The sequence below is a fragment of the Ictidomys tridecemlineatus genome, chromosome 11 (assembly GCF_052094955.1).
Source record: "Ictidomys tridecemlineatus isolate mIctTri1 chromosome 11, mIctTri1.hap1, whole genome shotgun sequence".
In the NCBI taxonomy this organism is placed as follows: domain Eukaryota; kingdom Metazoa; phylum Chordata; class Mammalia; order Rodentia; family Sciuridae; genus Ictidomys; species Ictidomys tridecemlineatus.
The window spans coordinates 17,424,229-17,446,787 of NC_135487.1; the positions used below are offsets into that span (position 1 = coordinate 17,424,229).

Genomic DNA, 22,559 nt, shown 5'->3' on the forward strand with positions numbered 1-22,559 from the left:
TCAGGAGTTCAAAACCAGCCTCAGCAAAAGCGTTTACTAAGCAACTGGGTGAGACCCTGTCTCTAAATAAAATACAAAATGGGCCTGGGGATGTGACTCAGTGGTTGAATGTCCCTTAGTTCAATCCCCAGTACCTCCCACCAAAAAAAAAAAAAAAAAAAAAATACCCAAAGCAGAAAGAGAGAGAGAGAGAGACAGACAGACAAATAGACACTAACTCAGTGAACCTGCAGGGAGCTTGCCCTGGGCTGGAGCCCATAGGTTTCAAATGGAGGAGGGGTTAAGTTTAAACTTGAGGGGCTGGGGCTGGGGCTCAGTGGTAGGGTGCCTGCCTAGCAGTGTGAAGCACTGGGTTCGATTCTCAGTACCACCATAAAAAATAAATAAATAAAATATTGTATGCCGCATCTGGCTGGGCACAAAATTAACCGAGCCCATCACGAAGCACTTGTAGGTTCAAACAGGAACTCCTTTATTGCCCGAACTCCCGCAAACGCCACCCATGCGGCCCTTCCAGGAACACCACACACCAACCGGAACTCCCTCCGCGGGCACTTCACCAACCAGCTGGAACTCTCCAGGAATCTCCACAACAGCTCAACCAGAACTCAAACTCAACCAGAACTCCCAGGCAGCAGGAGCCGCCCTGTTGCCGACAGCAGGGGTCCATATACAACACAGCCTGCCCCAATCCAGCATCATCCAGTCACAGCAATTATACACTGCTTCACTTAATTATCATCATCTTAATGGCTCGCTGGCATAGCTCTCAACTATTGTATCCATCTACAACCTAAAAAGAATTAAAAAAAAAAAAAAGATTAAACTTAAGACTGAGGGAGGGGATGGGTGGAGTATCACTATTCTTGTAAACCTTCCTGGGTGGGGTGGGGTGGGGTGGGGTGGAGTGGGGTTACTAGGACTTTAAGGACAATTGTTTAGAATCACAAGATCACAGACTCTTCAAATTGAGGGAAGTCTTGACTTCTGTGTGTTGAAAAACTAAAACTAGGGCTGAGGGTGTAGCTCACTGGTAGAGCATGTGCTTAATATGGGCAAGGCTCTAGGTTTGATCCCCAGCACGAATACACACACACACACACACACACACACACACACACACACACAGACAAAACACTAAAACAAAACCAAAAAAGTACAAGGAAGAAATAAAAAATTACTACCATTTCTTGGAATTAAGCACTGTTGACATTTGAACATATTTGTCTTCAGTGTTTTCTTTATGAATATACAATTTGCAATTCCTTATATGTGAATGAACTGCCTTTTGGAGGGGCGGGTACTGGGGATGGAACCCAGGGCACAGTGCACACTAGGCAAGCACTGACCTACATCCCAGCCCCTGAAAAAATTAGAATATTAGAGGGAAAACTGAAGATCCTTCTCACCTCTACTTGCTATCTCAGCTCCCTGCCCCTCTCCCCAGGGACAGCCACTCTCATGTGGCAGGAGTGTATCTTTTCTGTCCTTTCTTTTTCCTTGAATAGAAAATCCATGGATCTCTTTAATGTGTTGCAAAACTTATATTATGCATTATTTTTGCAACTTTCTGCTTTTACTTATGTTTGAAGCTCTACTCGTCTGTGTTCCAGTGAATAGATGGAGTTTATTCCTTCCAACTGTGATATAATGACTCATTTGGTATGAGCTCTATTTTATTTACACGTTCCCAGTTGTGGGCCCTTGAGCCGTTTTTTGGGTGGCTTGTTATTAGATCAGGTGGTAGCAAACAGCCTTCCTGAGAAGAGTAGGTGTTGCAAGTATTTTCCTGACCCGTTAGGAGTATTTTCAGTCTTACTGGATAAGGACAGATTGTGATAACCATTTTCCCAGAACCCCGCCCACGCTGGCCCATTTTAACCCTTCCCTCCAGTTTTGTAAATGAAAAGACTGAGGCCCAGGGCTGAGTTATGGAGGATCAGAGTCAGGGTCAGTGGTTCCTTGTGACACCACCCTGCCCCCATCCTGCGGTCCGTGTCTCTTCTCCCTGGAAAATCAGTTAAGACCCTGGAAAAGAAAGGAAGGGGTGGGCGGGAAAGGAATGGCTAAAATTCTCCAACAAGGCGATTATACCTCGAGTGGAGATGACCGCAAATCCGCTCAGAAAATGGCCTCGCCACGCCGCGCAGATGCGCTGTCACCCCACATGCGGCGCGCACAGCTGCACACACGCGTCAGGATCGGCTCGGCCTGAGCCAAGGCAAGGGTGGGGACCGAAATGGCGTCTGGAGCAGCTGACTTTTCAGAGCAGCTGCTCGGTGCTGGACCGGGGGGGGGGGGGGGGGGGCGGCCCGGGCTCGCTGGACTGTCCGCGGGCGCGGAGCCCGCAAAGGCCCACCTGAACCCGGGCAGAAGGGCCAGCCCGATCTCAGCACCCAGCGCCCAGCACGAGACGCCGCGACGACACCCCCTTGTCCCTCGTGGAGCCCAGGTAGCGGGTGGGGTCCCTGGCCCCACCAGGGAGCGCGGGCTGAGAGAGCCGCATTCGTCGCTCCTCGCCCCTGGCCAAGGAGCATGCGCACCTGACCGCGCCCACCTGCTCCGCGGAGAGGCGTGTGGCTCTGGGGACCCAGGCAACCACCGCCTGCGGGTCAGCTGGGAGGAAGAACTGAATTGAGTGAGCATCAAGCCAGAAAGGGGTCCCTTCGCACTGCCTGTCTGGGATCGGCCGCGGGGGAGCCCCACAAGAGGGCTCTGGCCCCCCGCGCTGGGTGGAGACCAAACTCTGCGGTGACACTGCGAGAGGGCCCCGCCCCCGGCCCCCTAAGGGTCAGTCCTGGGCTCGGGTATTTTTCCCTAGCAGCTGGTGGACAGCATTCCGTTTTCCTCTTCAGGGCAGGAAAGACCAGTGCGAGAATTTGAGGGAAAGAACAAAGGCGCTGGCAACGCCCAAGCCTCCTTTGGAGCCTGAAAGCCTGACTTCCTCGGGACCGGGGGGTGACATCCAGGGCAGGCTACCACCACCTGAGCCCTTGCCAGGTTCCAAGCACTTTACCCAGTGTCTAATCCTCAGAACAATTCTGAAACAGGTCAGAGGATGTCATGTGTCAAGGTCACAACGTTTACAGTGGCAAAGCTGGAATTAGGAAATTCTCCCAGATCCTGAGTTTCAATTAAAAAAAAAATTAAAAAAAAAAAGATTGGAACTGGGGTTATAGCTCAGTGGCAGAGTGCTTGCCTAGCATGTGTGAGACACTGGCTCCATCCTTAGCAGTGGCATTAAAAATAAACAAGTAAATACAGGTATTGTGTCCATCTAGGACTGAAACGTAACTAAAAATTTAAAAAAGATTTAAAAGTCAACCATTTGCTCACTTTCCCTAATCTTAAACATATCCTTTTGAAAAAATAACTATTGAGAACTAACACTGCAAACAAGACTTTACTGTCTTTTTTTCACTTGGGCACATCAGTGACAGGAGGGAAAATGTGGGTGAGAGTATAAATAGGTGACACTTTTCAGGAGAGCACTCTGGCCATTTTTATCAAGAACTTTAAACATTGTCCCCTGTTCTGGAGAAAGCAAGATAGCCATTCCCTGGGACCCACCAATTCCACTGACAAGAATCTATTGCACAAAGGAGAGCATATATGTACCACATGATGTATAGGTAAGGGCATTCATCACTACACTGTTGCAACAGAGAAAGAAGGAAAACAACCTACAAGTGCCTCCGTTGAATTTATTTATTTAATTACGCCACATTCATCCAAAATAATTTTTTGCAATATTTAGAGACTGGTGCAGTTCTGTGGGTGCATTTTGGCGCACACCTGTAATCACAGCGACTCAGCAGGCTGAGGCAGGAGGATCATGAATTCAAAAGCCAGTCTCAGGGCTGGGGATGTGGCTCAAGCGGTAGCGCGCTCGCCTAGCATGCGTGCGGCCCGGGTTCGATCCTCAGCAGCACCACATACCAACAAAGATGTTGTGTCCCCCGAGAACTAAGAAAAAATAAATAAATGTTAAAATTCTCTCTCTCTCTCTCTCTCTCTGTCTCCCCCTCTCTCTCATTCTCTCTTTAAAAAAAAAAAAAAAAACCAGTCTCAGCAATTTAGCAAGAAGCTAAGCAACTTAGGGACCCAGTCTCTAAATAAAATATGAAAAGGGCCTGGGGGGGCCTGGGGCTGTAGCTCAGTGGTAAAGTGCTTGCCTAGCATGTGTGAAGCTCTGGGTTTGATTCTCAGCACCACATAAAAACAAATAAATAAATTAAAGATTAAATTTAAAAAAAGAGTGTGTACTGGGGATGTGGCTCAGTGGTTGACTGCTCCTGGGTTCATTCCCCAGTACCAAAAAAAAAAAAAAAAAAAAGAAAGGAAGAAGGGGAGGGGGAGAAGGAGAAGAAAATAGTGCAGTTCTGTCTTTTTTTGCCATGCTGGGGTTTGAACCCAGGGGTGCTTTACCAGTGAGCGATGTCCCAACCTCCCCACTCTTTTTTTGAGTGTCACACTAAATTGCCCAGGCTGGCCTTGGATTTAGTGCATCAGCCTCCTCAGTCCCTGGGATTACAGGCACGCACCACCACACACGGCCAGTTCTCTCTTTCATATATAGAGCAATCATCAAGAAATATTAAGTGAAAAAGGATAAGTGCAAAAGCATCTATCTAATGTGTTACTATTTCTTTCTCTTTTTGGGAGGTGGGTACAAGGGATTGAACTCAGGGGCACTCGACCACTGAGCCACATCCTTAGCCCTATTTTGTATTTTATTAAAGACAGGGTCTCACTGAGTTGCTTAGTGCCTTGCTAAATTACTGAGGTTGGCTTTGAACTTGCAATCCTCCTGCCACCGCCTCACAAACTGCTGGGATTACAGGCGTGTGCCACAGCGTTCAGCCAAATGTGTTACTATTTCTATAGGAAAAAAAGGAACATACATTTAAGTTTTTTCCCCATAAGAAACATATACAAGAAGAAAACAGTTAATTGTGTTGCTTTTAGGGAGGAACCAGGTAAGAGGAAGACCTTCTTTTCATTGTAAACCCTTCATGCCTCTGGAATTTTGTACCTTGTGTACATATTAGCAATTCAGATTTTCAAAAAAAATAAAGTCTCTACCTCTAGATATAACACTTCTTTTGGAAATCTAGCTTAAGTAAATTATTGGATTTTTGTTTTGTTTTGTTTGTGGTGCTAGGGAATGAACTCAGGCCCTCATGCATGGTAGGCAAGTGCTCATGAGCCCCAGCTCCAATTAAATTATTGGAGTTTGGACAAGGACTTATGAAAACAAGAACAAAAACAAACACCAAGGTGTCAGTGAAAAAAAAATGTAGTCAACTTGAAAGCCAAACAACAGAAAAATAAACTAAAAAAATCATGGTATGTGCACAGAATACCTTTTATAAAATCATGAAAAGATGTTTACAAAAATATTTTAGTGACATTAGAAATGCTTATAATGTTAAGAAAAGTGGGACAGAAAATTATCTATGCTGTATGATCTGATCCCTAACAATTGGAGACATAAAAAAATAATTGGAAGAAAATATGACTAAAATTATGTAAACAGTTGTGGTTTCTGAGTGATTTTCCAAAGCTTTGTATATTTTTCAGTTTCTTTGCAATAGGAATCTACATTGGATAATTAAAACACAGAAACAAAGAAAGCTTTAAAATAAATCCCTGTGGTAACTTGGAAAATTAAAGCTATACAGACATGTTAACCCAGCAATTCTGCTTCTAGAAATAAATCCTGTACTAGTAGCCATACAAAAGCTGAAAGCATTATTATTAATAAGACTGTGGTGGTGCATGCCTATAATCCCAGAGGCTCAAGAGGCGGAGGCAGGAGGATCAGGAGTTCAAAGCCAGCCCCAGCAACGTAGTGAGACCCTAAGCAACTTAATGAGACTCTGTCTCCAAAAAAAGGGGGGGGCTGGGAAAAAGCGCCCCTGGGTTCAATCCCTGGTACCCCCCCCCAAAAAAAGACTGTAAATAGCTTGTTTATTGGAGGAGATCAGATAAACAAGGACATCTGAAATGTAGACTATATGATATAGGAGCTTTGCAGAATAGAGCAGGTTTACTCTTTTTTTCCCCCCATTTATTTACTTATTTTTAATTTTTTATAGGTACCGGGGATCAAACCCAGGGCTTTAGCATGCTAGGGAAATGTTCTAGCACTGAGCTCTATCCCCAGCCCAGATTTACTCTCTTGAGAAAGGCTAAGAATTGCTCTTATGGTGGGAAAAGTAACTAGCAAAGCAAAATGGGTGTTACCATTCATTGCCTTTATGCTAAAGAAAGAAAAACTAAAACTCTACTCATGGGTGCGAGGGCATTAAATTATTAACAGTAGCTGTTTGGTGAAGGGAATAAACAACAAAGGCAGGTTGCTTTTGACTCTAAGTTTATCTGCGGTGTTTGCGTCGTCTATAAAAATGAGATCTGTGTATTGTTGTGGAATTTAAATATAGCAATAATACGGCAGTGGGGTGGGGATAAAGCAAATAGATCTGAGAGGATGCACTAGAAAATTGCTAGCGGTCCCGGCTAGGGGAGAGAGGTACAGTTTGAAGTGTTGGGTTATTTTCTCAGTTTTCTTTATAATCCTTGGCATTGGCTTCTCCCTTTGATCACACCCACACAGGAACCACCTCTGTAATTAAAACAGCAACATCAAAAGTCCAGGCTGGCCGGTTGCAGCCTGTGTTCTTCTCCTTCCTTTCCTTCCCTTCACACCCCGTCTCTGTTCCATTATGTAAGGGCCCTGCTCACGTGGACAGCCCAAGAACTCAGAGCCCCAGATACCAGCCTCGGCTCTCCTTTTACTGAAGGGGTGAAACCAAGAAGCTGAGATACCACCTCCGGGCAGCTCGGGCAGCTCTGCTGGGAAAGTGGACTCAGGTGACCTGGATCCCAGGCCCCCTCCTCTCCCACCTTCAATTTCCAGAGATAATGGGTGAGGGAGGAAGAGTGCCAAGGACTGTTTTCACCAGGCCAGGGAGGTCAGGGTTTGATGGGGCGGCCAGCTGGGCAACGTGGCCAATGAAGCCACAAATTAATGATATCAGTGTAGCCTCAAATGAAGGAAAAATAAACCCATCATTTGCTGAATTCCCTCTGGGCTCAGAATCAAGCTCCCTTCTTAAACAATGGCTGGTCACAGACCCACACAGCCTCTGCCAGGTTTTCCAGAGAGACCGAGACAGAGCAATGGGCCAAATTGGCCTCCGGTGGCCAACATGCTGGGATTCACCTCTAATGACTTGCCCCCTCCAAGGAGGTGGCTCAGAAACCCTCCCAGGGCCCAGGGCTCAGTGCTGGAAGATCTGTTTGCTCCAAAAGCTAAGCAGGAGGCAACCATGGTATAGTGGGGAGGGTACTGGCCTAGAAGCAGGAAACCACTCCCTCTTGTTATTGTGACCCTGGCAACTCCTGAGCTCCTGTGAGCCTGGGATTTGGGGGACAGGCGGGGGCCTCTGCATCTGGGGGAGAAAGGGCGGTGTCCAGCCCCCTCCCCCACCACGTTGTCTCAGAATTCTAGATGTCCGGGAGGCTGCAGTTTCTTCTTCCTGAGCAGCTGCTGCCTGTCTGTCTCCATGGCAACCAGGCCAAAAGACTAATTTGCCAGGGTCTGGGCTCTGGAGCTTACCTTGGAGCTGGGTTTTCAACTTGCCTTTCTGGAAGTCAGGTCACTGCCTTTCCCTGGGGTCCCTGGCAGCATCCCCCCAGCCCCCAACTACCCCCCCCCCCAGTCCCATACGCATAGTGAAGTGACAGTATGGGAGCAGCAGGCACCAGGGCAGCCAAAAAAAGAAAAGAAAGAAAGAAAGACTCCGCATCTCCCTTTCTCCCTTTCTTGGATACTGGGATTAAGCCTATGGGCGCTCCACCACTGAGCTACACACCCAGCCCTATCTGTTTGGGTACCAGGGATTAAACCCAAGGCACTTTAACCACTCAGCCACATCCCCAACCTTTTTTTTTTTTTTTTTAAGCAGGATTGACTGTCTTTATCCCAACCTTTTTTATTGTTTATTTATTTTTTAATTTTTAGGTGGACACAATATCTTTATTTTTATTCGATGCTGAGGATGGAACCCAGTGCCTCATGCAAGCTAAGTAAACACTCTACCACTGAGCCACACCCCAGCCCCCTTTTTATGTTTTGAGACAGGATCTCAATAAGTTGCTTAGAAGACCTCGCTGAGTTGCTGAGGATTGCCTTGAACTCACCATCCTCCTGCCTCAAGCTGCTAGGATTACAGGCATGCACCACTGTGCCCTGCTTGTTTGTCTTTGAGACAGGTTCTCAATAAATTGCCCAGACTGGCCTTGACCTTGTGATTCTCCTGCTTCAGCCTCCCAAGTAACTTGGATTACAGATGTGCACCAGGCTCCATGAATCTGCTCTGGGCTGTGGAGTAGGGATGTGCAAGAGCAGATGGCTTAGGGAAGTGGTCACTTCAAGGAGGTCTGCTCTCTCCCCTTTCCATCCTCTCAGCATCCTCTGCTGGCCAATGGCTAGGCCCAGAAGTTCTGCTGTGGCTTGCGTGGTTTCAGCAAGATTGAAACATAAAATATGCTGATGACCGACCGCCTTTCTAAGGTCAGCCAGTGCTCAGAGCTGTATGGATTTCTCCCTTAGACACAATATAACGTGATTGACTACATTGGTTTTTTTCCTGGGGCCATTTAAAATCAGACAGGTATCTTTTTGTATTTGTGTTGTGATACCTTGGTTGTAAGCTTCTTAGAGGATTATATGGCCGGCTCATTCCCAGGATGTGGCCCACTGCCTCCTTGTGCATAGTAATTGGGTCCACGCATACTTATCAACATAGAGCACCTTTACCTACTGACCAAGAAATAGACTGTAGTTAGGAACCCCGATTCTAAGCCTGGACCTACAACTAATCTGCTGTATGATTTTTTAAAAATCATAACACTTTTTAAAAAAAATGTTTATTTTTTAGTTTAGGTGGACACAATATCTTTATTTTATTTATTTTATTTTTATGTGGTGCTGTGGTCCTTACTTAGCATCTGGATGGCCGTCTTAAGTTACAGCCGCCATTTTAAGAAAAAGTTTCACTTGCCCTCCCAAGGGCCTTTCTGAGAAAGGCTCACTGTTGGTAAAGATGGCGCCCAGAGTGCTTCTCTTCCGGGAGCTCAGGCCCATGACGCAGGAACCATCACCTCCAATCCCTGTGATGGCGCGAACTTTGAATGGCGCACCTCCAATCCCTGAAGTGGAGTGAACTCTCAGCCAATGAAGAAGTAACAGCCCACTCGCCCCTCCTCATCCTGTGTTAAGCCCATAAATATCAACATCCTGTTCCTGTACATTCTCTTTCTCTCTCCTCCTCTCACCTTCTCTCTCTCCTCCTCTCACCCTCTCTCTCTCTCTCTCTCTCCTCTCTTACTCTCCCCCTCCCCCTCCCCCCTCTCTCTTACTCTTACTCTCTTACTCCCTCTCCTCTCTCCCCTCTCTTCCCCTCTCTCCTCCCCTCCTCTCTCTCTCCCTCCCTCCTCTCTCTCCCCCCCTCCTCTCTCCCCCCCTCCTCTCTCTCCCCCCCTCTTCTCTCTCCCCCCTCCTCTCTCTCCCCCCCTCTTCTCTCTCCCCCCTCCTCTCTCTCCCCCCTCCTCTCTGGGGCGTGGTGACAAAGCTCCATCATGGAATCTCATTCACATGGCTTCTTTCTTGTAACTCAGCAAGACATACAGAATGCATACCTGGACCTGTCCCAAAAAATACAGTTTATTGCTTTGCTGGCAAAGAGAAACATGGGGAACTCCTATTCAAAGGTTGTGATTCTGCCCATCAGCAAGAACAGGGGGGCTTTTAAAGAGGTGACCCAGAGAAAATGAGATGAGGGAGAAGAGATCAGGAAGGAGAATATCAGGGAAAATAAGATCTGGAAGAAGGATAGGGAAGGCTGGGGTTGTGGCTCAATGGTAGAGCGCTCGTGAGGCACCACATTAAAAAAATAAAGATATTGACAACTACAACTAAAAAATATTAAATATTAAAAAAGAAGAAGAAGGTTAGGGAAAAGAAGATCAGGGAGGAGAATGTGAGGAAAAAGAAAAAAAAACATGCAAATTTCAAAGCCACAAGGGGTATAGACAAAGCATCAAGTGAACCCTATTACTTTCCCCACCGTCAATTTCTAGCTTCCATTTCTATGGACAATGGGCTATGACATCTCCAAGCTATTTCCTGCTGAAAGGGGGCAGAGTTGGGGGAAGTAACCCAAAGTCCTTGTTCTCTTTCAGGTGGGGATACAGTTAAGTGCATTCAGCATGAGCAGTCCAGAGGTCCACAGTGACAGATGGCAGGTGACTGGACAAGGCATTCATAGGGCAGGGATCATGCTAAGACAACAGTAAAGACAGCAAAGCGTTACTTTGTTGTAAACAATTACACAAAACAATTAGTATTTCAGCCAGTCTCTGAAAACCATGAGGATAGTAATTCATAATCTTATCAGTGAAACACAGAAAGTTCACAAATGTGGGAGGTTAGGAAGATTTGTAGGTCTATGAAATCAGACTTGAATTAACTCAGGACAAATTTGTAACTCTTGTGGTCATTATCAAAGGCACTCTCATACAAGAACCTTTCCTTTTTAGCCTCCAGCTTTATTCACATTTAGTAAGGCCGACACAAGTGTACATCTTAAGTTGCATTTTAAAAAAAACATTGTTTTTCTTTTAAATGTCCACGCAGGACTGTGTTTTTAGGCTATACCTTCCTGCCAAGTGTTTAAGACCAAGTTGGTCAAAACTGACCTTGTTCCTATCTACTCTTAAGAGTCAGCTGATATTTCTCAGGGATCACTCTTGGGGACATGTGCAAAGCCTCCTGGCTCCTTTAGCTTTCCTCTACCAGGGGTGCCACTTGCCAGGATGGGTCAGGGTCTGGCTGACCATATGTGACTTTTCCGGGCTGGGGATGTGGCTCAAGTGGTATCGCGCTCACCTGGCATGTGTGCGGCCTGGGTTCGATCTTCAGCACCACATACCAACAAAGATGTTGTGTCCACTGAGAACCACCGAGAACTATATATTAAAAAATTCTCTCTCTTTAAATATATATATATGACTTTTCTCGGAAGCATCAGGGACTTTTCCATCTCCAGTGATCCGCCTCCCAGGGCTGGGATACAGCTCAGTGGTAGAGCACTTCCCTAGGATGAGTGGAGCCATGGGTTCAATTGCCAGTACCACCCCCTAAAAAAGAATAGGCACAGGGCAAGTATTCCATCACGGTTTTTCCTGTGTTACAGGAATGGATGAAAGAAACGAGGGAAGTGCGCTCAGCGATCCTGATGTCACTGGCCTCATTTGCTTCTCCCATCCGCGAGAGGTAGACAGAGCACCGGGTGTGATGCCTTGCAGCAGACAAGGGCCGCCATGCCCTGACAGGAACGGGAGCTGCTCCAGGTGGCAGGAGAGAGGGCAGCAGAGTGGTGAGAGCTCCCACCTCCCAGTCTGAGGCTGGGCTCACTCCACTCCTCCAGCTTCCGGGTGGCCCTAGGAACCTACCCTATGAAAGGCAGGGAGGGGAAGGGAGCTTTGTCACCAAGGATGCTTTGGCTCTGGGGGAAACTCTCTTTCTTCACACAGCCCAGGTCCCAGATTCGTGGCCCCAGGAAAGGAAGCATCTGGAACCGCGGACTTGTGGACCCCGAGCCAGCAGAGCCGGGCGGGAGACTTGGGGATTTTTGCCTTTGAGCTACTTGATTGTAGCCACGTTGTCTACTTTCCGAGACTCATCTTCCTGAGAAGGGATGGGTACCCACTTGACATCTCTGGGGACCAGGGGTTGTGGGGTGCCATTCTCACACGTGACTGGGCAGCTCCCGGTTTGGGTGTGAGGCGCCCTGGCTAAACTGTGTCGGAGCTTTCCCGACCCTCTCCTGGGGCGAGAGCCTGTCCGTGTGGGGGTGTGACTGACCACTGACCCCGGGGGCCAATCACTGACCCTGACCTTGGAGTGCTGCCCCCCCCAACCTTCATTGGATGGAATTCTCCCCTGAATTCCTTGTTCCCCAATAAAAGGCTACTCCCTGGCGTGCTCTCTCTCTCTCTCTGTCCTACTAGCCCTGAGTAATCCTTGCTGCCCTACCGGGTGGTTCGAGGTGGGAGCCAGAGGGGGAGCCGTCTCGGACCTGGTCATAGAAAAAGGTAACTGAGTCTGTGTGTTTATTTCCATCTCACTAGTTAACTTTTATGCCAAGAACCTCATCAATGAAACCAGTGCGCTGGTCGCATGGTGGAAGGGGTGAAAAGAATTTATGCCCTGGGAAGCATCCTGGGCTGCCAGGGGCGAAGGCAAACGTGACATGGCCTACATCACAGGCTGGGCAAGGCCTTGGGCCCAGCCTGGACCATGATGTGCCCTAGATGGAGCTCTAAGGCCAAGATCCTGGGCACAGTGATGGGCAGATGGCCCTCTGTCACACCTTCCTGCCTGCCTCTGCTGCTCCCCCTGACTTCCAGCTGAGGGAAGGAGGGGCAAAGGGTTTTCTTCCACCTAAATCTGCAAGAAGGCATTTTCCTAAACTCCTTGACCTCATAAAACACATTTGCTTACTAGCAGCTAACAGATCCACAGGCTCTGACCAGCAACCCCTTCCCCAATGCCCGGTGGCCATTTTGCTGTTTATTTTCCTGCCCTAAGGCAGGTGGGGGGACTCAAAGCACTGACTCTGCCAGCCTTAATCAGGGCAGGGAGCAGAGGAAGTGGTCAGTCAGTACATTCAGGACCTCAAGAACATCCAGGTCCCAGAAGAGCCACACTTAACCTCTCCAGTTACTCAGCAACAAATCTTACAAGGCCTGGAGGAGGACAGAGTCTTATCCCGGGCTGCTGTGACATCTTACGCCTTCTCCCTGGAAAGGGCCGGTTGCTAAGCTTCTGTTATTTCTTTTATGTCCCCATTATCTCAGGTCAAAGCAGAGGACTGGACCGCTTCTTCCAGCCAGTGCCTCAGCCAGCGGGCAGCATGGGAGATGCACATGGAAGTGCCCGTCAGAGGGGAGCCAATAAACTCCAGGCTGAGGAACCTGCCCTATCCAGAGAAGGAAGCTGCCCCATCCATAGAAGTGTCTTCAATGTCTTGGCATATGGTGGGCATGGGACAATTTGTTTTGAGACATGGTCTTGCTAAGTTTTAGAGGCTGGTCTTGAATTCATGATCCTCCTGCCTCAGCCTCCCAAGTTGCTGGGATGACACTACTGCTCATTACACTCTAGGCTAGGCACTTTCTATGTATCATCTCATTTGCTCCTTAGGACAACCCTGCAAAGTAGGTTTGTGTCATGTGTGTGGCTGTGGTACCTGGGATTGAACCCGGGTGGTTGCACATGCTAGGCAAGTGCTCGACCACCGAGCTGCAATCCCAGCCCCAGAGATATCATTCTTATTCTCCTGTTTTACAGATGAGAAAACTGGCTCAGAAATGGAAATTAACCTGTCCACAGTAACCAGGCCAGTCAGTAGTAGACTGGGCGTGGGACGGAGGCTGGCTAGCTTCAGAGCTTGCTTTTTTTTTTTTTTTTTTTTTGCCGTTTCCCATAGCTGGCTCACTGCCACCCACCTCCGCTGCTGGAAGCCCAAACCCTTTGCTTCACGGGGCCATTTCTGAATGGCTGTGACTGAGAGGAAGAAGTCAGCCTGATTCTCTCTCCTGTGCGCCTGACTCTCTGGTGTGCATGCCCTCTCTGTTTTCCCAGTTACCCTGGGTGTTCCCAGCCCTAGAATCAGGCCTTTGTTCTTCTTCCCTAATGCATTTCCCTATTCCTGATGTTTACAATGGTGGGTGGCAAGGATTTCTTATCACAAGGACACTGCGGCTAACTGAAAAGGAGAAACTTGTAATGATTAAAATAATGAGGCGGCCGAGGGACACTGTGGGCAGGCTGTCCTCTGGGGAGCCACGCATTCTAATCTGGACCATGCCAACAAGGCCCCCTCAGCGGGGCTCACTTGATTGTCTGTGAAATGATGACAATATTGCTGGACCTTCTTAGGGGAAGGAGAAGGAGAGGAGATATGTGGGAGGAGGTAGGACTCCAAGAGGAGAAGATGGGAGATGAAAAGCAGGAGTTTCAGGCTGGCTTTAGATTGTGACCATGTTCCTTTTAGGAGTAGAAAGCCTCTGTTTTTGGTTTTTTTTTTTTTTTTTTGTAGGGAATTTTTGTTAGTTTGCTCCTGGGGATCAAGCCCAGGGCCTTGAAGATGCTAAGCACACACTCTACCACTGAGCCACATCCCCAGCCCTTTTTTATTCATTTATTTATTTAGAGACATGGTCTTGCTAAATTTTAGAAGCTGGCCTTGAACTCATGATCCTCCTGCCTCAGCCTCCCGAAATGCTGAGATGATAGGCATGCACCACCAGACCTGGCTCCAAGAGCCTTTTTACATGCATGTTCATGACACTGTCTCTGGAGCTCCTTTGATGTCCCCATTTTGCTAATTTTCTCTTTCGTAAAATGAGAGTCAATGAAGCGGAGCCTAAAGTCCAGAGAATGCTTAGAGTCAAGCCTTTGCCAGGAGATGCTGCAGGTTCAAGTCCCACAGGCCTCCCACCCCTCAGCAGGAATGAAGGACGGAGAGAAGGGAGAGAGAGATCCTGGCTGGCTCTGTGCACTGGAGACGAACCTGTCCTGGGAGGAAGCTTGCTTGGGGTGGGGTCCTTGGCCGCCTGACTCTTCCTTCAGGCCCAGGCACTGACTGCCCAGCAGACCCTGCCATCTGAGCACTTGGAGGCTCTAGCCAAGATAGAAACGGTATTTAGCACAGGAGAGAAAAATGAATTCAGCTCCCAGCTCAGTTATGATTTAGACGCAGCCGTGGGCAGAATAGCAATGAGCTCTTTATTTTAAGCAAGTGGTAGCGAGATGAAAATAGATCAAGTGTGTTGAAGCAATCCAGGTTTCTGCAATCAGTGAAGCAGATTTAAGACCACACCTTGATCAGGCGGGGAGAAGAGAGAAGGCGCACAGGGAGCTTTTGTTAAAAATGAAGCCCCTCTTCAGAGAAGAGCTGTCCTTATGGCTGCGGTGAGGATTCCATCTAAATCAGCACTAGAGAAGGTTTAGGCTTCTTCTTGGGGCTGGATTCTGGAGAGAAAGAGAGCTCCAGCCCTTCCCTTAGGGCTTCTATCTCCAAGTAAGGCCCTCCCAAAACAAGGACACTGTGGAGGATGGACCCTCAACATCACCTGTGGGTTATGACAGTGTTTCCCATCTACATTTTTGTACCACTTTATATTTATTATTTGATTCTGACCTCACAGCACCTTCTATCTACCTTATGTAAATGAGGAAATTAAAGCTCAAGGCCACACACTTAAAAGGACAGAGCCAGGATTTGGACACAGGTCTGCCTGACCCCAACATGCACGTTTTGTCTATGTTACAAAGGCTTTTGTTCAATTGTCACTTTTTTTTGTTGTTGTTGTTTTTGTTTTTATTTTTTACTTTTTGGTACTGGGGATGGAACCCAGGGGTGCTTAACCACCGAGTCACATCCCCAACCCTTTTAAAAATTTTATTTGGAGACAGGATCTCACTGAGTTGCTTAGGGCCTCACTGCTGAGGCTGGCTTTGAACTCACAATCCTCCTGCCTCAGGCTCCCAAGCTACTGGGCTACCTCAATTGTCACTTCTTGGCGAGGATTTAACCACTCAGTGCCCCATCCCTGGCCTCTGTACGCCCTGCCCTTGTTTTGCTTATGTATATTTTCCTTGCTCATTTGTTCATTGTCTGTTTTCTTCCCCTAGGAACCAAGCTCCACGAGGGCAATATTTTAATTGGCATCCCTAGTACCCGGTGGTGTCTGGAAAATTAATGAACACGCAGTAAAAAAAGGACTCTTAGGCTGGGCGAGGTGACGAATGTCTGCAATCCCAGCTGTTGGGGGGTGGGGCTGAGATAGGAGAATCATGAGTTCAAAGCCAGCCTAAGCCATGGCGAGGCACTAAGCAACTCAGTGAGACCCTGTCTCTAAATAAAATACAAAATAGGGCTAGGAATGTGGCTCGGTGGTCGAGTACCCTCAATTCAATCCCCAGTACCCCCCCAAAAAAACCCAAAAAGTGACTGTTAATAATCTTTTGCCTGATTTTCTGTTGCATGCCACATTTGATTTAAGAAAAAGCAGCCCAGTGATGCTTTAGGAAACCTGCAGGTTTTAAGCCTCTGCTGAAGGAAAAGGGGCAGCGGACAGACAGTGGGTACTTTTGGTAAGAAAGGGCATTTACAGGAGCATCCGGGCGTTCAGGCTGCCAAAGTGAGCAAGACGCGGACTCGGTGCCAGTCCACAGGTTAATCTGAGGGCACAGGGAGGCCTGTAGGTGAGAAAAGAGAACAGCTAACTGAAGTCCAGGACAGACAGCAGAGCTCAGCCACCGACAAAGCGTTCCACAGTGCCATGTGTCATGGGTCACCTCCTCGTTGGAAATCATTCCTCATCCAGGAAGATAAAAGAGAAATGAGACTGCCCCAGGCACAGACATTGACAGGGAAGAGGTTTACAAAGCCACTCCAAAGCAGCAGGTCTTCAGCTTGCCCAAGCTGATCACTTGGGACGAAATTCCTGGCCTCAGTGAGGATCAAATGGGATCCTGCCGGTAAAGCCCTCCTTCCTACAAACCCCAGGGGGCTCACTAGGTCACTGTTAAATCGGAATCCTTTTTTGAAGATCTGGTAAACATTACAAATTCTCTCTAAAATACTCATTTGACCAGACACTCACAGTTATGCAGACAATTTTAGGGAAATTAGAGCTTCCAGGGATCCACTGAACCAGGAATTATGGGCAAATGCTGGGAGACAGACGGACACCCAGGCCAATTGGATTTATCCATAACCTGCTAGGTATATTCACACACCTAAGGGAACAATAGACTGGTGGAATGGGGCTTAGTGAACCTTAGAAGCCCAGAGAGAGAGAGTTACAGAAGCAAATATAAGCTGACCCCATTCAAACACTGCAAAGGGAGGGGTACCTGGCCAAGAACCCACGCGTTTGTTCCTGGTGGCAATGGCTAGCTCTGCTGTGGAGTCTGCACAGCAGGACTGGCCTCGTATCTTTCTTCTTTTCCTTTTTTTTTTTTTTTTTTTTTAGAGGAGAAGAGAGAGAGAGAGAGAGAATTTTTAATATTTATTTTTTAGTTCTCGGCGGACACAACATCTTTGTTGGTATGTGGTGCTGAGGATCGAACCCGGGCCGCATGCATGCCAGGCGAGCGCGCTACCACTTGAGCCACATCCTCAGCCCAATAATGTTAATTTTTATAGTAAAAATGTAAAAACAAGCTCAGCACCCAAAATTAGATTGGTTACATAAATTATGATAAAGTTCGGGTATGAGTATTTTGTCTTTAAAATGATATATAAATATTATAAAATATTTATAAAGATGGGTTTAATGTGAGCCAGGTGCAGTGGTGCATGCCTGTAATCCCAGTGCCTCAGGAGGATCTTGAGTTCAAAGCCAGCCTCAGGAAAAGCAATTTGCTAAGCAACTCAGTGAGACACTGTCTCTAAATAAAATACAAAATAAGGCTAGGGATGTGGCTCAGTGGGCAAGTGCCTCTGAGTTCAATCCCTAGTACCCCCCCCCAAAAAAAAAGATTTTATTGTAGTAAAATGCTTATAAGAGGGGCAAGGGTTGTGGCTCAGCCATAGAGCACTTGCCTAGCACACTCGAGGCCTTGGGTTCAATCCTCAGCACCACATAAAAACAAATAAAGGGCTGGGGCTGGGGCTCAGTGGTAGAGTGCTTACCTAGCATGCACAAGGCGCTGGGTGTGATCCTCAGCACCACATAAATGTAAAATAAAGATACTGTGTCCACCTAAAACTAAATATTAAATAAATAAATAAATAAATAAAGGTATTGTACCCAACTACAATTTAAAAAATAATAAATACTTTTAAAATGCTTATAAGATATAAAGTTTTATATAAAAGTATACTTTTTTATCCCATGGTGCTGGGGATCAAACCCCAGGCCTCATCTATACTAAATATATACTCTACCACCCACCTACATCCCCAGCCAAGGTCTCACTAAATTGCCAATGCCCTGCTCAAACTCCTGGACTCTAGTGATCCTTTTGCATCAGCCTACTCAGTGCTAGGACTACAGGTCTGATTCAAAGTATGTATCTTAAGCCAGGCATGATGGTGCATAACCTGTAATCCCAGTGGCTGAGGCAGGAGGATTTTATGTTCAAAGCCAGCCTCAGCAAAAATGAGGTGCTAAGCCACTCAGTGAGACCCTGTCACACAATAAAAAAATAAAAATTTTTAAAAAAGGGCTGGGGATGGGGATCAGTAATTGAGTACACCCGAGTTCAATCCCTAGTACCCCCAATATATATATATTTAATGTAATGGTATACTGCGGTACACACCTGTAATCCTAACAGCTTAGGGGGCTGAGGCAGGAGGATCACAAGTTCAAAGCCAGCCTTAGCAATTTAGAGAGGTCCTAACCAACTTAGTGAAATTCTATCTCCAGGAAAAAAAAAAACCTGGGATGTATCCCAGTTGTAAAGCACCCCTGGATTCAATCCCCAGAAATGAAAAACATTTGAAGAGTTTCCAGTCCCATTTATCTTTAGATGGTAGGATATTTTGTGCTTTTCTTCAATTTTATGTTTTTGAATTTTTCAGAACTTTCTACAACAAGCACCTGTAATGACTGAGTATCCATGTTGTTCTCCTAAGACTCACACGTTGACCCTCTAATGTGATGGTATTCAGAGTCGGGGCCTTTGGAAAGATGGTTGGGTTTTAGCTCACGAGGTAGGGTCCCCATGACGGCATGATGAGAAAGGGGCTGGGGTACAGCTTGTGGTAGACTGCTTGAAGAACAGGAAGAAAGACCAGATATCCTTCCACCATGTGAGGAGATAGTAAAAGGTGGCCATCTGCAAGCTAAGAAGAGGGCAACCCACCAGGAACCGGCTGGCCAGCACATTGCCCTTGGACTTCCAGGCTTCCAGAACTGTAAGGAAGGCCTGTTGTTTCAGTCCCCAGGCTGTGGTGTCATGGTGTAGTGGCTAAATGCATTGAGACGGCCTCGGTTCCTCCAAGAATGAGGGAGTGTGGTGTAAAACACAAGGGGGGGGGAATGAAACCAAATAAATTAAAACAAAAAACACAAGTAAAAATAGTGACTCCAGCTAAGATCCCAAAGGGAGAAAGGGCAGCTCCCTGGGGAGGCCAGTGCCCTGTTTATACCAGGTATCCCATCCAGGGATGCAGGGACTGTGGCCCGCCACCCAAAGCAGCTTAGAGGAGGCTCAGAGTGCAACTCAAGATCCCTACTTTGAACACATCATTTGACACTAAAAACAAAACTTGGAGATTTGCTGGGTGTGATGGTGCACACCTGTAATCCCAGCTATGAAAGAGGCTGAGGCAGGAGGATCCCTGTCTCTACATTAAAAATAAAAAGGGCTGGGGATGCAGCTCAGTGGTAAAGTGCCCCAGTATCATATATATATATATATATATATATATATATATATATATATATATATATATATATATATATATATATATGTAAATTTAACCAGAGGTCCCAGAGGGGAAAGCAAAAAGCAACCCCTCCCAGGAATGAAACACCTTAGAGTCCTTATGAGGTCTGGGTGGTGTCAGAAAGTGTGGTCCCATGTGGTCTGGTAAGCAGTCACAGTGCTGTGCCTGGGTTATAGGCAGGTGTGGCATAAGCCTAGCTGCTCAGTACCTATCCTCGTCCACAGTGCTTGGTCCTAGAGGTGTGTACATGGGCCAAGCAGGTCGGGCTTCCTTCCAGAGGTTCAATAATATGATCCCTGGGAGGGACCACTGCCAGGGTCCTCCCAGGGTGCTGGGAGTCTAGGCTGCTGGCCACCCCCAGGCCTCCATACGGGCACTCAGCAACCCCAATTCCAACTTCCTACACTGATAAATTCCCTTTTTGCTTAAACTGGATCAAGTCTGTTTTCTATACGTTGCCACTAACAGGCCCCTAACCCGTTCATTGTTCCATTTCTTATTTTTGCACCTATGGGGATCCTAAGATGCTTTGAGATGAGGCTGTTTGTTTTTTCTTTTTCTTTCTTTGTTTCTGGTACTGGAGAGGACAGGGAATTGAACTCAGCTACATCTGGTCCTTCTTATGTTTAACTTTGACACAGGGTCTCACTAAATTGCTGAGGCAGGGGCTGGGGATGTGGCTCAAGCGGTAGTGCGCTCGCCTGGCATGCATGCGGCCCGGGTTCGATCCTCAGCACCACATACCAACAAAGATGTTGTGTCCGCCGAGAACTAAAAAATAAATATTAAAAATTCTCTCTCTCTCCTCTCTCCTCTATCTCACTCTCTCTTTAAAAAAAAAAAAATTGCTGAGGCAGGCCTTGAACTTGCAATCTTTCTGCTTTAGCCTCCTCATTTGCTGGAATTGCAGCCGAGCCCCACCATGCCTGGCCAAGCAGCCTGCTTATCCACAGGTGCTGCTCACCTACCCAGAGCCCAGTCAGCCTTCCACTCGGGAAAGAGATCCTTTGTGTCAAGAAAAACTCACACGCTCTGAGGAAATCTGCGCCAGCTGTCTTTCCATATTAACCAACCAAATCTTTTATTCATCAGTCTTCCCATCAAAGAGAGATGTCTATCTTAGGCACACATATTGGTGAAAAAGTGTGACCTTCAAAGATAAAGATCAGCCTTCGAAGTTTCCAGAAATAAAGAACCAAGACTCAGACTGGCATCAGATCTCGTACCAACAGACTGCATGCTGAAAAACAAAGAAGGGACGTCTCCCTGAACATATTGAGGGATAAAAATGAATTTATACCTAGAACTCTCCACTCCGTACAGTCAAGCCGTGTTGCATCCAGTTGGCCAGGGAGATGTATGTTTAGGAAATCCTTTGTTAGGGGAAGCAGGGTGCATTACAAGGGCCCAGAGAGGAGACTCACAAAGGGAACTCGCAGGCAGGAGGGAGAGGAGCGCCCAGGCTGGCAGGGTGGGAGCAGTCTGCAGCCAGGCTGCAACCCAGGGGAGGAATGGAACCTGGGGAAGAGAAGACGTGAGGGACCTTTCAGAGTCTGTGGCCTGATCCAGAGCTTAAAAGCAAGAGAGAATGCTTAAGGCTTGGAGGGAGAGAAGAAGGGTGTGTTTGGCAAAAGAACTTGCAAGCTGGAGAGTAATCAGGAAAAAAGGAATGGAACGACTACATAAAAATTACTAAATCCACGTCTCAGTATCTTCATTCATGAAATCAGTACCTTGATAAATTGTTGAGAAATCAACATGAAATAATCTCTAAGGTCCTTCGCTTACTACCTGGAACAAGTAAATTCATTAAGTGAATTAAGCTGTCTGAGACTGCACAGCAAGTAAAGGGGTGTCTAGGATGTGACAGATTCTCTGGCTCCTAAGTCCAGGCTCTTAACTGTTCCTGCTCTAGGGAACAATAGCCACCATATATTGAGCCCAGAGCTCCAGACTCCACATTAGTTATGTCATTTATCCAAGTAACCTCCCGGAGCTGGGAGCTGGGAGCTGGGCACAGTCCTTTTTCGCAAGGGAAAACTGAACATCACTCAGCTCGTTTGCCAGGTCCGCCTCCTGGCCCCAGGGCTCTCCTCCTAGCATCGCCTAGAGTCAGGAGGCTGGACACATCTGCCACTGAGGGACCTGCATTGTGACCCTTGGAGTGCTCATATTTTCAAGAACAGGGTCAGGGTCAGAAAAGGATCTCTGTGGTTCATTTAAGTACCACTGTTCTAGGAGGGTGGATTCAATGGCAGAAGAAAGGACTTTGAACAGGATTGCACGACACTAACCCGTGGAGATCCAGAGGCGCCAAGAGATGAGTCCAGGTCTCCAAAGCATTAGTCATTGTCTGCTTCCATTTCCCAGGGGGACCTATGGGGACGCTGCTCCAATTATACTGGATTGATGAGGGACCTCTAGGATGATGAAAGGGCGGGAGGGGAGGTGTCAGAGGACACAGTGGGAGATCAGAATCACTCAGCCTCAAGGGGAGGAGGCAAGAAGGGCCCATCTTCCTGTTTCCAGTCACAACAGGGCCTGCGTGGCAGGGTGAGAACAACAAGAGGTCAGGCCTCAGGGTGTCTGGGACCTGGCCCCAGGCCTGGTCATCACTACAGTGTGATCTTTGTTTGACAGGTTACTTCTCTTCCCCATTCTTCAGTTGCCACATCTAAAACATCAAGAGGAGAGAAAAACCTACCAACCTATATAAAGCAATGTATGTTGTAGCTAACTAGAAATGGCTCAAGTTACCTGGTAATGGGGAAAATGCAGCAGACTGGGGTAAGTCGACACAATAGAACATCAAGGTGCCATTTGGATTTGCATGCTGGGTAATAGATAGCATTTATGGAGCCCTGACTGCATGTCAATTGTTAGGGAGAGAGAGGCTTTTGAGAATCTTCTGAAGTAGGTGTATCTTTTTTTTTTTTTTTTCCAGATAAGTTCACTGAGGCCATGAGAAGTTAAGTCACCAGATTAGAAAGTAGTGGCATCAGGAGGTGGCTCAAA

At 47.2% G+C, this 22,559-nt stretch overlaps 2 long non-coding RNA genes across 2 annotated transcripts; one reads left to right on the forward strand and one right to left on the reverse strand.

The window, feature by feature from the left end:
* Positions 1-448: 448 nt before the first annotated feature.
* On the reverse strand, positions 449-2,894 carry LOC144367955 (uncharacterized). Its single transcript, XR_013427619.1, has 2 exons — positions 2,095-2,894; positions 449-793 (listed from the first exon to the last, which is right to left on the reverse strand). It is a non-coding gene; the product is annotated as an uncharacterized LOC144367955 (long non-coding RNA).
* Positions 2,157-17,888, forward strand: LOC144367954 (uncharacterized). The gene is made up of 5 exons (XR_013427618.1): positions 2,157-2,638; positions 6,736-6,876; positions 11,265-11,447; positions 11,605-12,165; positions 12,931-17,888. It is a non-coding gene; the product is annotated as an uncharacterized LOC144367954 (long non-coding RNA).
* Positions 17,889-22,559: the final 4,671 nt, after the last annotated feature.